Source organism: Cebus imitator, unplaced genomic scaffold (genome assembly GCF_001604975.1).
Source record: "Cebus imitator isolate Cc_AM_T3 unplaced genomic scaffold, Cebus_imitator-1.0 Scaffold9, whole genome shotgun sequence".
Taxonomy (NCBI): domain Eukaryota; kingdom Metazoa; phylum Chordata; class Mammalia; order Primates; family Cebidae; genus Cebus; species Cebus imitator.
Window position 1 is genome coordinate 557,202 of NW_016107324.1, and position 14,311 is coordinate 571,512.

Here is a 14,311-nt window from a genome sequence, read left to right on the forward strand (position 1 = left end):
CTTCCCAGCAACCCAACTTTACAATTCCTTGTCAACTCATCCTTCCTCCTTTCCCCTGGGTGACTATTATGCACTTCTTTTGCCTTCAAATCACCAGTGCCTTCCCTTAGCCTCTTATTCTAAGCTTATGACCCATCTCTTTATTTCACAAAGAAAATATTAAATAGAAGCAGTCAGAAGATAGCTTCCAGCACCCTGAATGCTAATCTATCAACCTACCTGCTTCTGTTCTCGGACACGCACTACCCACGTTCCAAAGAGAAACCTCTTCACTTATGCAGCAAATACATCTCGATCTCCTCTCGCTGCAGCAACTATATCCCCAAACCATCACAGTTTTTCCTCTTAATTTGGTCATTTGCACCAGCATAAAAACTTACTACAAAAATCTGTCTTAAATGAACGAGCATGCCTCTTGTCACCTGCTATTTCATCTCTGTTTCCCTGTTTTCTGGAGCCAAACTCCAGAGCGCCCTATTCTCAGTCTTCCTTCCTCAACCTCCGGCTCTCTTGAACCCACTCCTATTAGGCAGTTAGCATCAGTACCGCACTGAAATAGCTCTTGTCAAGGTTTCTGGTAACCTCCATGAGACAAAGCCAGTGACAATTCTCAGTCCTTATTTGGCCTGTCAAGTACCTTTTGACACACTGGATCTCTCTTCTTTGAGGAGGCTTCCAGAGGATTATTCTCTTTCTCCTTTTACTTTTCAAGCCACTTCTTCTCATTCTCCTTAACAAAGTCTACAGTTGGTAAAGTGGCACATGTGGGATTCGAGCTCCTCCAAGGCAGGAACTACTTATTCATTTCTATGTCCCTAGTACATAGCAGTGTCCCCAGCATCTTTTGTGAACGGATAAGAATCTTTATTATTTTGCAAGAAAGGATGTCAGTTGGTGATGAGATGGTTCAGATCAGAGATGCTGAACTCTTTGAGCATGGTGAGGAAGACAGGATGGAATTTCCAAAGGGTAGGGAACAGGCAGGAGACCTGGACAGCTAAGTGGCAAACTTAGGATAGGAACAGATAAAAGAAGGAAATTGAGTCTAGTCTGACAGGCCCTGTCTTCAAAGACTAGCAGCATGTAGTTAAGAGACCACTTCCTGGTCTTTAGTCAGGAACCCATAGTCTAAGGACATGTTCCCAGGGGCGGAGACTCCAAGTTGGAGATACGCGTACAGGAATTTTACCGGGCATGCCTTCAGTAACAGTTCCTAGGAGGGAGGGCAGACCCAATCCATGTGGGATTGGAAGGCTTCCACCAATCCCACATGGATCTGTGGAACTGGAAAAGACGTTCAGGGTTTTCCTGCTCTGAGACAAGGAGATTTCACCTTTATAAACTCCACCCCTCCCTGCACTGATCAGCTGCAAGATCATGGGATCATGGATCATGGGATGCAAACGTGGGCAATGTGGATCTCTTCTGACGAGGGAAATTTCCCAGGAGGGCCTCTCCTGTGAACTTTCTCAGCAACTAAGGAACAAGCACTGTGGCTCTCAGGGGGCGATCTGAGTGGCACAGTACAGTATCCACTACACCTCTTCCCAGAGAAATCAAAGTACAGTATTAGGTAGGAATGAAGACAAGCACCCAGGAGTAGAGGACGAAGATGGCTTGACCTGTATTGGTAGGGCTCCTGTTTGGAAATGGCTCAAATGAAGAAACTTTCTATGGACAAGGCTAAGGAAACAGACAAGATTGTGATGGACCCAGAGACTAACACAGTGAAAAGCTGTTGCTACTCTTAGGGCTAAAGGGCCACAGGGAGAGCCAGTGGAAATAGGCGCTGTGGAGGAAACTCTGCCTGGTGGGAGCTGTAGTTATGAGGGATGCCAGAGATGGTGTCGCATGGGGAGCCGGGAAGTTCCTGACTCTTTCCACCCACTCTTTCCGCCTCCTGCCTGTGGCTTCCATGGCCAACCCCAGTTCACAGTCCATTGATAATGGAGCATGGGTGCTGCATTCCACAGGAGTAAGCCTCTTGGGGTACAGAGCAGGGTGAACAGAGAGTGGATCTGGGTAAGGAGATGGAGAATAACAGCAGAGATCAAAAGGTAAAAGCAATACAGGGATTGCGGCTGTGATGCTGCTCTGCCCTGCCTTCCAGGCTTTTCTATGGACTGAGACTGAGGCTGAAGTAGAGTCTGGGCGCGGCTGAGTCTGGGGTGGGTCCCTGATGTGAGGACTGAACGCAAAACTGAGGGCAATTTTGAGCAGTAGGCGTGGCTAAATGTGAGAAGGTGGGAGGAACTGAGGGGAAAAGAGGCATGGAGGAGAATATGACGTCCAAGAAAGCAAAAACTCAGTGAAACCCACACAGAACCCTGAGGCCATTTGATGTTGCCTCCAGTCCAACCAAGTCTGTGGTTTTTGTTTGGTTCTACTTGAGGTCTCTAACACAGAGATCAGATGGAGGAGCAGATCTTCCTTCCAGGGACACTTGAGCTAGTGAACTTGGATGTGCCCTTCAGCCTGAACAACCCGTGAAATGCAGGGAGAGGGGGTGGGGAGAGCAGGAAACCTTTCCAGTAAGGAGTTGGGCTGAATGGGGAGCAACATCTTTCTATGGAAAGGACGTGTGTCACTGCCCATTACCATAAAAAAGTCTCATGGGCATCCGGTAATCAACACTCATGGAGCCCAAATGGTAGTGGAAAATGCTTTTGACTTTTCTCATACAGTGGGAGTGAATTGGGCATCCAGGAATCCTGTCTTCCTGGTGTCCTCCCTCTTTGTTTTTAACCTCTGTAGCCTCCTTGCTCCCCTGCCTTGGCAGAGGGAGATCAAGGTTCCAGAGATTATTTTTCCTGAGGAGATGGGAAGGTAGCAGCTTGTAAATAGTCCTCCATAGGGGTAATCCTGGTCTTTTAGACTTTTCACGGTGGAACACCTATAAGACAAACACATTTCCCTCCTGGCAAATGAGGCCACTCCTACGCACTGCTTTGATGTGTTAATCAAGTGAAGCTCCCTTCCAAGCAAGGGCGAAGGCAGGAGCCAAAAAAGGGGTGGGGGATGGGTGTGAGAGAGAAAAGCCTTGTCTTTCCACACAAAAAATAGTCGTGATAATAATTATTACTCTCCTGGGCTATTATTGAGCAGTGGTTCCTCTATTGTGTGGCTACTCTATGCCAGGTACATCTTAGGTGCGTGTTGAATAACCCTAATCAGAAAATCTAAAATGCTGCAAAATCCAAAACTTTTTGAGCGCTGACGTGATGCCACAAGTGGAAAATCCCAGACCTGACCTCATGTGATGGATCACAGTCAACACACAGGTGTGTGACACAGTGTATTAGGTGTCCCCAAGGAAAAAAGACCCAGTCCGCTTTAGCTGCAATATATCTGTGCAGACTCAAATTCCCCCATGCAAGCACAGCCACAAAAAGTAGTAAAATGGCACATGTGCATGCTGGACACACCACCAGCAGGTTCCCCACAATGCCCCATGTGGGGCTAAGGCTTACGTGTATTGTTCACTGTTTTTTTTGGTATAGATGTTGTTGAAAATGTCAAGAAAATGCTGCACGATACCCATAGGGTAATGCAAGTATTTCAAAATCTGAAAAAATTCAGAATTCAAGACACTTCTGGTCCCAACTGACTTCCACAGGTTGAATATGAGGGATACTCAACCTGTACTATTGTGACTTTGAATGGTGGCCCTCCCAAAAGATATGTTGAACAATGAGAACACATGGACACAGGGAGGGGAGCATCACACACTGGGGTCTGTTGGGGGGAAATAGAGGAGGGACAGCAGGGTGTGGGGAGTTGGGGACAGATAGCATGGGGAGAAATGCCAGATATAGGTGAAGGGGAGGAAGGCACTGCCATGTGTGTACCTATGCAACAATCTTGCATGTTCTTCACATGTACCCCAAAACCTAAAATGCAATTAAAAAAAATATATGTTTATATCCTAACCCTTGGAACCCATGGATATGACCTTATTTAGAAAAAGGGTCTTTGCAAATGTCATTAAATTAAGGATCTCAAAATGAGATCATCCTGGATTATCTGGGTGGACCCTAAATCCAAAGACAAGTATAGTACCCTTATAAGAGACAGATAAAGGGACCCAGGAGAAGAGGAGAAGACCAGGTGGAGATAGGAGCAGAGAAGGAAGTGATGCAACTACAAGTCAGGGATCTCCTGAGCCACCAGAAGCTGATAGAGGGGAGTGATTCTCTCCTGTGACCTTCGGAGGGAGCGTGTCCCCTTGCTCTCACACTTCTGGCCTCTGGAGCTGCCAGAGATTCCTCTTGTTTTAAGCCACCCAGTTTGTGTTTATCGGTTTTGGTGGCTCTAGGAATCTAAAACTAATGTTTACATGCATTATTTCTAATTCTCACAAGTGACTGGTAAGGTGAAGGAATTTTTCCCCCATTTTATAGGCAAAGAAATGGCAAGTCAGTGACTTACTCAAGTTTCCACAGCTGGTAAATTGCAGAGCCAGGATTTGAGCCTGGACTTGCCTGACTCCCAAATCCAAGTTCCTCCTTTATGATGCAGTTCTCTTTGAATATTTCCTTTTTGATGTCCTTTCTGTGCAAAAAGTGCTCTTCTGCAGTCCTGGCTCCTGGGCGAGCCTCTGCTTGCCCCAGTCAGCAATATTTACAGGCACACCTCATTTTATGGAACTCTGCTTTTTTGCACTTCACGGATATTGCACTTTTTACAAATTGAAGGTTTGTGGTAACCCTGCATTGGGCAAGTCTATTTGCACCATTTTTCCAATAGCATGTGCTCACTTCATGTCTCTGTGTCACATTTTGGTGATCCTTGCAATATTTCTGTTATGGTGATCTGTGATCTGTGATGTTACTATTGTAATTGTTTTGGGCATCACGAACTGCACCCGCATAAGAGGCTGAACTTAATTGATAGTTGTGTGTGTTCTGACTGCTTCATTAATGAGTCATTTCACATCTCTCTCCCTCTCCTCAAACTTTCTATTCCCTGAGACACAGCAGTATTGAAATTAGGCCAATTAATAACCCTACAAAAGCTTCTAAGTGTTCAACTGAAAGGACGAATCACATCTATCACTTTACATCAAAAGCTAGAAATGATTAAGCTTAGTGAGGAAGGCATGTTGGAACTTGAGGTAAGTAGAAAGCTTACCTCAAGGTGTCTTGCACCAAATAGCCAAGGTGTGAATGCAAAGGAAAAGTTCTTGAAGTAAATTAAAAGTGCTATTCCAGTGAACACACAAACAGTAAGAAAGTGAAACTATCTTATTGCTAATATAGAAACAGTTTTAGCAGTCTGGATAGAAGGTCAAACCAGCTGCAACATTCTCTTAAGCCAAAGCCTAACCCAGAGCAAGGCCCAACTCTCTTCAATTCTATGAGGGCTAAGAGAAGTAAGAAAACTGCAGAAGAAAAGTGTGAAGCTTGCAGAGGTCGTTGGTTCATGAAAATTTAAGGATAGAAACAATCTCTGTAACATAAAAGTGCAAGGTGAAGCAGCAAGTGATGATGAAGAAGTGTCAGCTGGTTATCCAGAAGATCTAGCTACGATCATTGATGAAGGTGGCTACACTAAACAATAAATTTTCAATGTAGATGAAACAGCCACATGTTGTGAGAAGATACCATCTAGGACTTTCATAGCTAGAAAAGAAAAGTTGATGCCTGGTGAAATAGTTTGGTTATTTGCCCCCATCCAAATCTCATGTTGAAATGTAATCCCCAGTGTTGGAGGTGGGGCCTGGTGGAAGGTGATTGGATCATAGGGGTGTATTTCTCATGAATGGCTTAGCGCCATACCCTTGGTACTGTCACTGTGATAGTGAGCGAGTTCTCATGAGATCTGTTTGTTTAGAAGTGTGTGGCACCTCCCTTGCCTTCTCTTGTTCCTGCTCTGCTGTCTACCAAAATTGTAAGTTTCCTCCTCAGAAGCCAAGCAGATGCCAGCACCATGCTTCCTATAAAGCCTGCAGAACTGTGAGCCAATTAGGCCTCCCTTCTTTATAAATTACCCAGCCTCGGGTTTTTTTTGTTTTTGTTTTTGTTTTTGTTTTTGTTTTGAGACAGAGTCTTGCTCTGTCACCCAGGCTGGAGTGCAGTGGCACCATCTTGGCTCACTGCAGCCTCCACCTCCCAGGTTTAAGCGATTCTCCTGCCTCAGCCTCCCAAGTAGCTGGAATTACAGATGTGTGCCACCATACCTGGCTAATTTATATTTTTAGTAGGGATTGGGTTTCACCATGTTGGCCAAGCTGGTCTCGAACTCCTGACCTCAAGTGATCTGCCCGTTTGGCCTCCAAAGTGCTAGGATTACAGGTGTGAGCCACTGTGCCTGACCACCTCAGGTATTTTTTCTTAATATAGCAGCACAAGAACAGCCTAATATGCCTGGCTTTAAAGCTTTAACACACAGATTGATTCTCTTTTTAGGCACTAATATAGTGGTGACTTTAACTTGAAGCCATTGTTCATTTCCCATTGTGAAAATCCTACAGTCTTTAAGAATTATACTAAATTTGCTCTGCCTGTGTTCTAGAAATGGAACATCAAATTCTGGATGACAGCACGTGTTTCACAGCATAGTTTAGTGAATATTTTAAGCCCATTATTGAGACCTACTCCTCAGGAAAAAAAAAAGATTTCTTTCAAAATATGACTGCTCATTGACCATGCACCTAGTTACCCACGAGTTCTGATGGAGATGTATGGGGAAATGAGCATTGTTTTCATGCCTGCTAACACAACATCCATTCTGCAGCTTATGGATTAAGTAGTAATTTTGATTTGTAAGTCTTATTGTTTAAAAAATACATTTAGAGGCTGAGGTGGGTGGATCACCTGAGGTCAGGAGTTCAAGACCAGCCACCTGGCCATCATGGTGAAACCCCATATTTAAAATATAAAAATAAAAAATTTATTTAGTAAGGCTTTGGTTGCCACAGATTGTGATTCCTCTGTTGGATCTGGGCAAAGTACATTGGAAAGCTCCTAGAAAGTCACCATTCTAGATACTGTTAAGAACATTCATGATTCACGAGAGTAGGTCATACTATCAACATTAACAGAAATTTGGAAGAAGTTGATTTTCACCCTCAAGGGTAACTTTGAGGAGTTCAAGACTTCAGTGGTGGAAGTAACTGTAGATATGGTGAAAATAGCAAGAGAACGAGAGTAATGAAATCTGAAGATGGGAGCAAATTGCAGCAATTTCATGAAAAAACTTGAATGGATGAGGAGTTGATTTTTATAGATAAACAAAATGGTTTCTTGAGATAGAATCTATACCTGTCAAAGATTCTGTGAACATTGTTGAAATCACAATTAAAATTTTAGAATGTTATATTAACTTAGTTGATAAAGCAGCAGCAGCATTTGAGAAAATTGAGTCAAATTTTAAAAAGACTTTTCCTAACAAAGAGACAACATACCAAAATCTCTGGGACACAGCTACAGCAGTGCTAAAACGGAATTTGCAGCACTAAATGCCCGGATCAAAAAGCTAAAAAGATCTCAAATTGACACCTTAACATCTTAACAAAAAGAACTAAAGAGCTAAAGAACCAAGAGCAAACAAACCCCAGAGCTAGCAGAAGGCAAGAAATAACAAAGCTCAGAGAGGACCTGAAGGAGACAGAGACATGAAAAACTCTTCAAAAAATCAATGAATCCAGGAGCTTTTTTTAAAAAAAAAAAAAAAACAAACAAACAAATGGCTGGGCGCGGTGGCTCACACTTGTAATCCCAGCACTTTGGGAGGCCGAGGCGGGTGGATCATGAGGTCAAGAGATCGAGACCATCCTGGTCAACATGGTGAAACCCCGTCTCTACTAAAAATACAAAAATTAGCTGGGCATGGTGGTGCACGCCTGTAGTCCCAGCTACTCGGGAGGCTGAGGCAGGAGAATTGCTTGAACCCAGGAGGCGGAGGTTGTGGTGAGCCAAGATCGTGCCATTGCACTCCAGCCTGGGTAACAAGAGCGAAACTCCGTCTCAAAACAAACAAACAAACAAACAAACAAAAAAATCAGTAAGATAGACTGCTAATGAGACTAATAAAGAAGAAAAACAGAAAAGATTCAAATACACACAATCAGAAATTATAAGAGGGATATCATCACTGACCCCAGAGAAATACAACCTTCAAAATATACTATAAACACCTCTGTGCAACCAAACTGGAAAATCTAGAAGAAAAGGATACATTCCTGGACACATACACCCTCCTAAGACTGAACCAGGAAGAAGTTGAATCCCTGAATAGATCAATAACGAGTTCTGAAATTGAGACAGTAATAAATAGCCTACCAATTGAAAAAAAGCTTAGGTCCAGATGGTTTACAGCTGAATTCTACCAGAAGTACAAAGAGGGGCTGATGCCATTTCTCCTGAAAATATTCCAAATATTTGAAAAGGATGGATGCCTCCATAACTCATGTTATGAAGCCAGCATCATCCTGATACCAAAATCTGGCAGAGATGCAACAAGAAAAGGAAACTTCAGGCCAATATCCCTGATAAACATTGATGCAAAAATCCTCAATAAAATACTGGCAAACTGAATCCAGCAGCATATCAAAAAGTTCATCCAGCATGATCAAGTTGACTTTATCCCCAGCATGCAAGCCTTGTTCAACATACCCAAATCAATAAACATAATTCATCACATAAATAGATACAAAGACAAAAATCCCATGATGATCTCAGTAGATGCAGAAAAGAACTTTGATAAAATTCAACATCCTTTATATTAAAAACTCTCAATAAGCTAAGTATTGAAGGAACATACCTCAAAATAGCAAGAGACATTTATGACAAACCCTCCTCCAATATCATATTGAATGAGCAAAAGCTGGAAGAATTCCCCTTGAAAACTGGCACACGACAAGGATGCCCTCTCTCACCACTCTTATTCATAATATTGGAAGTTCTGGCCAGGGCATTCAGGCAAGAGAAAGAAATAAAGGGTATTCAAACAGAAAGAGAGGAAGTCTAATTGCCTTTGTTTGGAAAAGACATGATCCTTTGTCTAGGAAACCCCATCGACTCAGCCCAAAAGCTTCTTAAGCTGGTAAGCAATTTCAGCAAAGTCTCAGGATACAAAATTACTGTGCAGAAATCACAAGCATTCCTATATACCAACAACAGACAAGCAGAGAGCCAAATCATGAATGAGCTCCCATTCACAATTCCCACAAAGAGAATAAAATACCTAGGAATACAGCTAACAAGGGAAGTTAAGGACCTCTTCAAGGAGAACTACAAACCACTGCTCAATAAAATCAGAGAGGACACAGCAGATGGAAAAACGTTCCATGCTTATGGATAGGAAGAATCAATATCATGAAAATGGCCATACTGCCCAAGGCAATTTATAGATTCAATGCTATTCCCATTAAACTATCATTGACATTCTTCATAGTATAGTATAGAAATAACTTTAGTGACATTCTTCATAGTATAGTATAGAAATAGCATAGAAAAAACTATTTTAAAATTCATATGGAACCAAAAAACAGCTCGTATAGCCAGGACAATCCTAAGCAAAAAGAACAAAGATGGAGGCATCACGCTATCCAACTTCAAACTGTAATACAAGGCTACAGCAACCAAAGTAACATGGCACTGGTACAAAAACAGACACGTAGACCAATTGAACACCAGAGAGAACCCAGAAATAAGGCCACACAGCTACATGTATCTCATCTTTGACAAACTTGACAAAAACAAACAATGGGGAAAGAATTCCCTATTTAATAAATGGTGCTGGGAGAACTGGCTAGCCATATACAGAAAATCGAAACTGGATCCCTTCCTTTCACTGGATTCTTCTCTTGGAAGACAGCAAGGCAAAGTTTGAGAACTTCTGTAAGCTCATAACAAAATCCCTGAAAAAATTCTTAGATAAAAAGGTTGAGAAGGTGACAATCTTCAATAGGCTTGTGTGTTCACCCTGTTGCATTGTGACCAGCACCTATGACTGGACAGCCAATGTGGAAGAGATAGTGAAAGCCCAGGCACTTCAGGACAATTCTACAGTGGGCTACATGATGGCCAAAAAGCACCTGGAGATCAACCCCAACCACCCCATTGTAGAGATGCTGCAGCAGAAGCTTGACGCTAATAGGAACAGCAAGGCAGTCAAGGACCTGATGGTGCTGTTGTTGGAAACTGTGGTGCTCTTTTCTGGCTTCTTCCTTGAGGATCCTTAAGCTCACTCCAACTGCATCTACTGCAGGATCAAGCTAGGTCTATCGAGGATGAAGTGACAGCAGAGGAACCCAGGGCTGCGGTTCTTGGTGAGACTCCCCAGCTTTGAGGGCAATGAGGATGTGTCCCACATAGAAGAAGATTAGGAGTTTCTACCCTGGGCCCTCGCATAGCGTCCCCATGGTTCTCACTGCAGCCTCGAGTGCCTTGTCCTACCTGTCTCCCTCTGCTGATGTCCACTGTTTTTTCCTCTCCCGTCCTTGTGTCTAAGGCAGGAAACAACGGCCTTAAGCCCCTTTCCCTCCCTTCTCTGACAGCAGGATTGGATGTTATGTATTGTGGGTTTTTTGTCTGTTCATTTTGTCCTGAAATTAAAGTATGCAAAATAAAGAATGTGCTGTTTTTATTAAAAAAAAAAAACCCAAAACATATGGGTGATTTTGTGAATGAAGACGGAAGTGTGTTGCTAAGTCCAGGGGCTCCCTTGGTGTCACACAGCTTCTAGGTGGCAGCTTTCCACAGCATGTTGTTATGAGGAACACTTTCCAAACCTCCATTAGGTCCATCGTACACTCATATAATCAGCCATAGAATTTCAAGTGCTTAACAGTTCTCTGGTTTTTCTGTGTGAATTTTTCTGGATTTGAAAACTAGGGGGACTGCTACCTGGAATTACGAAGAGCTGGCTTCTAATTGAATGGGCTTAGAATGTTGAGTGCAGAGCAGATTTTAGCAGACAGCCCAAGTTAGAAGAAAGCTGAATTTAAGACTTGCTTTAGAATAAATATTTGTGATTCCTCAAGCAGTTCTTGTCTCCTAATGTATGGTATTTTCAAAATGCTTACAGTGTGTACACTGATTGATGCTTATGTCTAAAGAAGCATAGAAATTGCCAACAGTACCACAGTACCTGCTGATCCCACCAGAATATTAAGCTAAACAGAGAAAATGTGTGTGTTCTCAGTTACAGGCACAATTTATAGTTCTTGGAATATAAGTTGATACCTACACAAAATAGATGTGTAAGGAGAGGAATGCTTTTTGATTATTGAGAGTGTTTTGCTTGTGCCATGTTTTTATCTGAAACTAAAGAGACATCGGTCTGTAATTTTCCTACAACTCTGCAAACCTAAGTATAATCTCAGATAATGTGTGCATGAAGAGACTCAAAACCTATCTTTTAAAAACTGGGTCTGGTGAAATAATACCATCAGGGGCCTTATCCTAGAACTTACTATTTTTGTGGTAGCTGACAGACTTGGAGTCTAGATTTACAGGGTGTTGTTTTGGTGACAACAAAAATGATGAAAGAAAAGATGCCTTTGGCTTGCAACAAGCCAATTTCATTTAATATAAAAGTATTTTAGCAGATTAAATATATTCACAAGTTGATTTATACTTTAGAAAATCTGGCACATGTACTTGAAACAATTTCTGACAATTAACCCCTCTCAACTACAGCTGGTGTTTCTACAATCTTTTTTTTTTTTTTAAGTTGTGATAAAATATACAAAACATAAAATTGACAGGCACTTTGGCTCACACCTGTAATCCCAGCACTTTGGGAGGCTGAGGGGGGAGGATTGCTTGAGGTCAGGAGTTTGAGACCAGCCTGGGCAACATAGCAAGACCCAGTCTCTTCAAAAAATAAAAAACGTTAGCCAGGTGTGGTGGCACATGCCTGTATCCCAGCTACTCAGGAGGCTGAGGCAGGAGGCTCTCTTGATTTCAGGAGTTCAAGTCTGCAGTGAGCTATGTGCCGCTGCACTTTAGCCTGGGCAACCAAATGAGACCACGTCTCAAAAAACAAAAGCCCCCAAATTACCATTCTAACCATTTTTAAGTGCACAATTCAGTGGTATTAAATACGTTCATATCTACAATCTTGAGTTCTCTTGGTGTTTCATTTAGAACTGACTTCCTTTCTTCTCTCTTAGTTTATTTTGTTCGCCTTGACTTCACTCCTGCCATTCCAACAAATAGGTGAAAAATTCTGAAGAAGTACAAAAGGGGAGAAAGAGCAATAGGACTCGTGGAAGGCAATCTCCTCAGAAGCTGGAGGAGTGAGCTGCTGAGACCTTTACTTGTGCCCTGCCTTCTGCTGTGGTAGCAGGAGGACCCTCTCCAGGGCTGCAGTGGGGCTGGAGAGCTGGGCAGTAGTGGGAAGAGGAAAGGTATCAACTTCCCAGAAAGAGGTAGAAGTCTTTTCTGTTTCTATGGCAGGGTCTTTCTCAACCCTGTGGAAGCTAAATCGACCTTTTTATGGCTTGGAACTCTTCCACTGTCAAACTCTAACTGATAGGCCCTCAGCTTCTACGGAGGAGGAAGAGGAGGAGAGGAATGAGATGTTTGGTGTTGGAGGGCTCTGATCCAAAAAGGATTGGAAGAGAAGGAGAGTTTCTATATCGTGAGGCGCAGGTACTCAAGCCCCACACGACACAGGTCTGATAGTTGGCGTAGGGCCTAAGACGCTTGGACTCAGTGTAATGCCTGTGCTGGTGCCTAGGAGGAGTGGCTAGATCAGAGAGGATCCATCCATCTCAACCCCAAAGCTCTAGGAAAGAGTAGAGTTCTCACAACTTCAACGGAGATGGAAATTGATCTTAAAGACAGATTTGCCAGCTGCCAGAGTAGGGACGCTCTCTGGTATTGCTTACATAGACAGGTTGGGACTGAAGGCAGAGAGTCCTAGTCATATACTGTGATGAAAACTCAATGCACAGTGGCAAGATTCGGCAAGCCTCTGCCTTATGGAGAGCCCCTAAGCAGGAGCGCAAAAGGGAGTAGACAGCCTTGTGACGCTGAAGTGTGACCTGTGGATTGCTGTGAAAGTCTCAGTAGCTCAAGAAATTTTTCCTATAATTTGGCAAGATTAGAGAGAAATCTACTCCTGAATTCTTTAGCAGAGGTTGTAGATGGCCTTGGGTGAAGATTTCTGTCTAAGCATACAGTTTCTGCTTGCAGAGAGATTATTCAATCAGCCGAACAACCATTGAGCCTACTATGTGAAGACAACTGCAGTGGACATTCAAGGGTGAGTAAGACATGGCCTTTGCCTTCAGAGATTTTACAGATAGTGTGGATAGGTGAGCATGGATAGCTGTGTGATGGGATGGCCTACATGTTGTGAACTAACATAAATGCACAGCACTGATTTGGAGATGACTTTCTTACTGTGTCTTCATACGACCGAGAGAAAGAGAATCTCATGTCTCCCCCTCTTTAAAAGGGCACTGATCCCATTAATGAGGGTACCACCCTCATGACCTAGCCCACCTCCTGAAACCATCGTATCTAAGAGAAGGCTTCAACTTAGGAATTTTGGAGGTTCACAGACATTCAGTCCCTAGCACAGCAGGCTGGAGCTTTGAAATTCATGCTAGAATAGAAGTTAACCATGTAGGCTGTGATGTCATGCTGCCCGGAGACAGATTCCCACTCTGGAAGTTGCTAGCTTTTGTTTAACTATTGTCAGGTTTCTTTGCCTTGCCAAGTGTCAAAATGTAAAAAATGTACAAAAAACCCAAATAATATAATGCCTGGGGGGTGGTGGGAGATGTAAGTAAAAGAATGTATGTAAAGCCATTAGCACAGTGTCTGTCACGTGGTGCTTAATTATGTTAGGGTTATAAACCCTTAAGAGGGGTTCCCACCACCCAGGGATTGAGCACAACCCTTGGAATGCCCGGGCTGGTGGGAAATAGAAATACCACATGAAGCGTATTGTAACTTGAGATGGTCTGACGGGCCACTTTCCCCTCTTTCAGATGAGGTTGAGTGGGATACAATTACAATTTCTTGCTTTTTTAAAAAACCTTAGCAGAAAGGGTATAATTTTAATAAGATGAAAGGAAGCTTGCAGGCTCCTGATAACAAAGAATATCACAGGCCACCCTTGTGTGTCTGCAGCTTCTCAGATCGTCTTGAGGAATCTAGATTAAAGAATGTGCAGTAAAGGGATGACATTGGTGCACGCCAAGGAGGGCCTCGCTTGCCCCCTGTGGGGATGAAGGAGGGGAAAAGGGACCCAGCTTGAGTCCTCTTTCAATAATTGCTGCTGTTTAAATGGGGGTGGTGGTGTATGTGTGTTTTAGAAAGACTCCTGTGGACATTCCTGAGCTCTATTC

General features: G+C 43.0%; 1 pseudogene; it reads left to right on the forward strand.

The window, feature by feature from the left end:
• Positions 1 to 2,030: 2,030 nt before the first annotated feature.
• LOC108314876 lies at positions 2,031 to 12,553 on the forward strand (annotated as a pseudogene).
• The last annotated feature ends 1,758 nt before the right edge of the window (positions 12,554 to 14,311 follow it).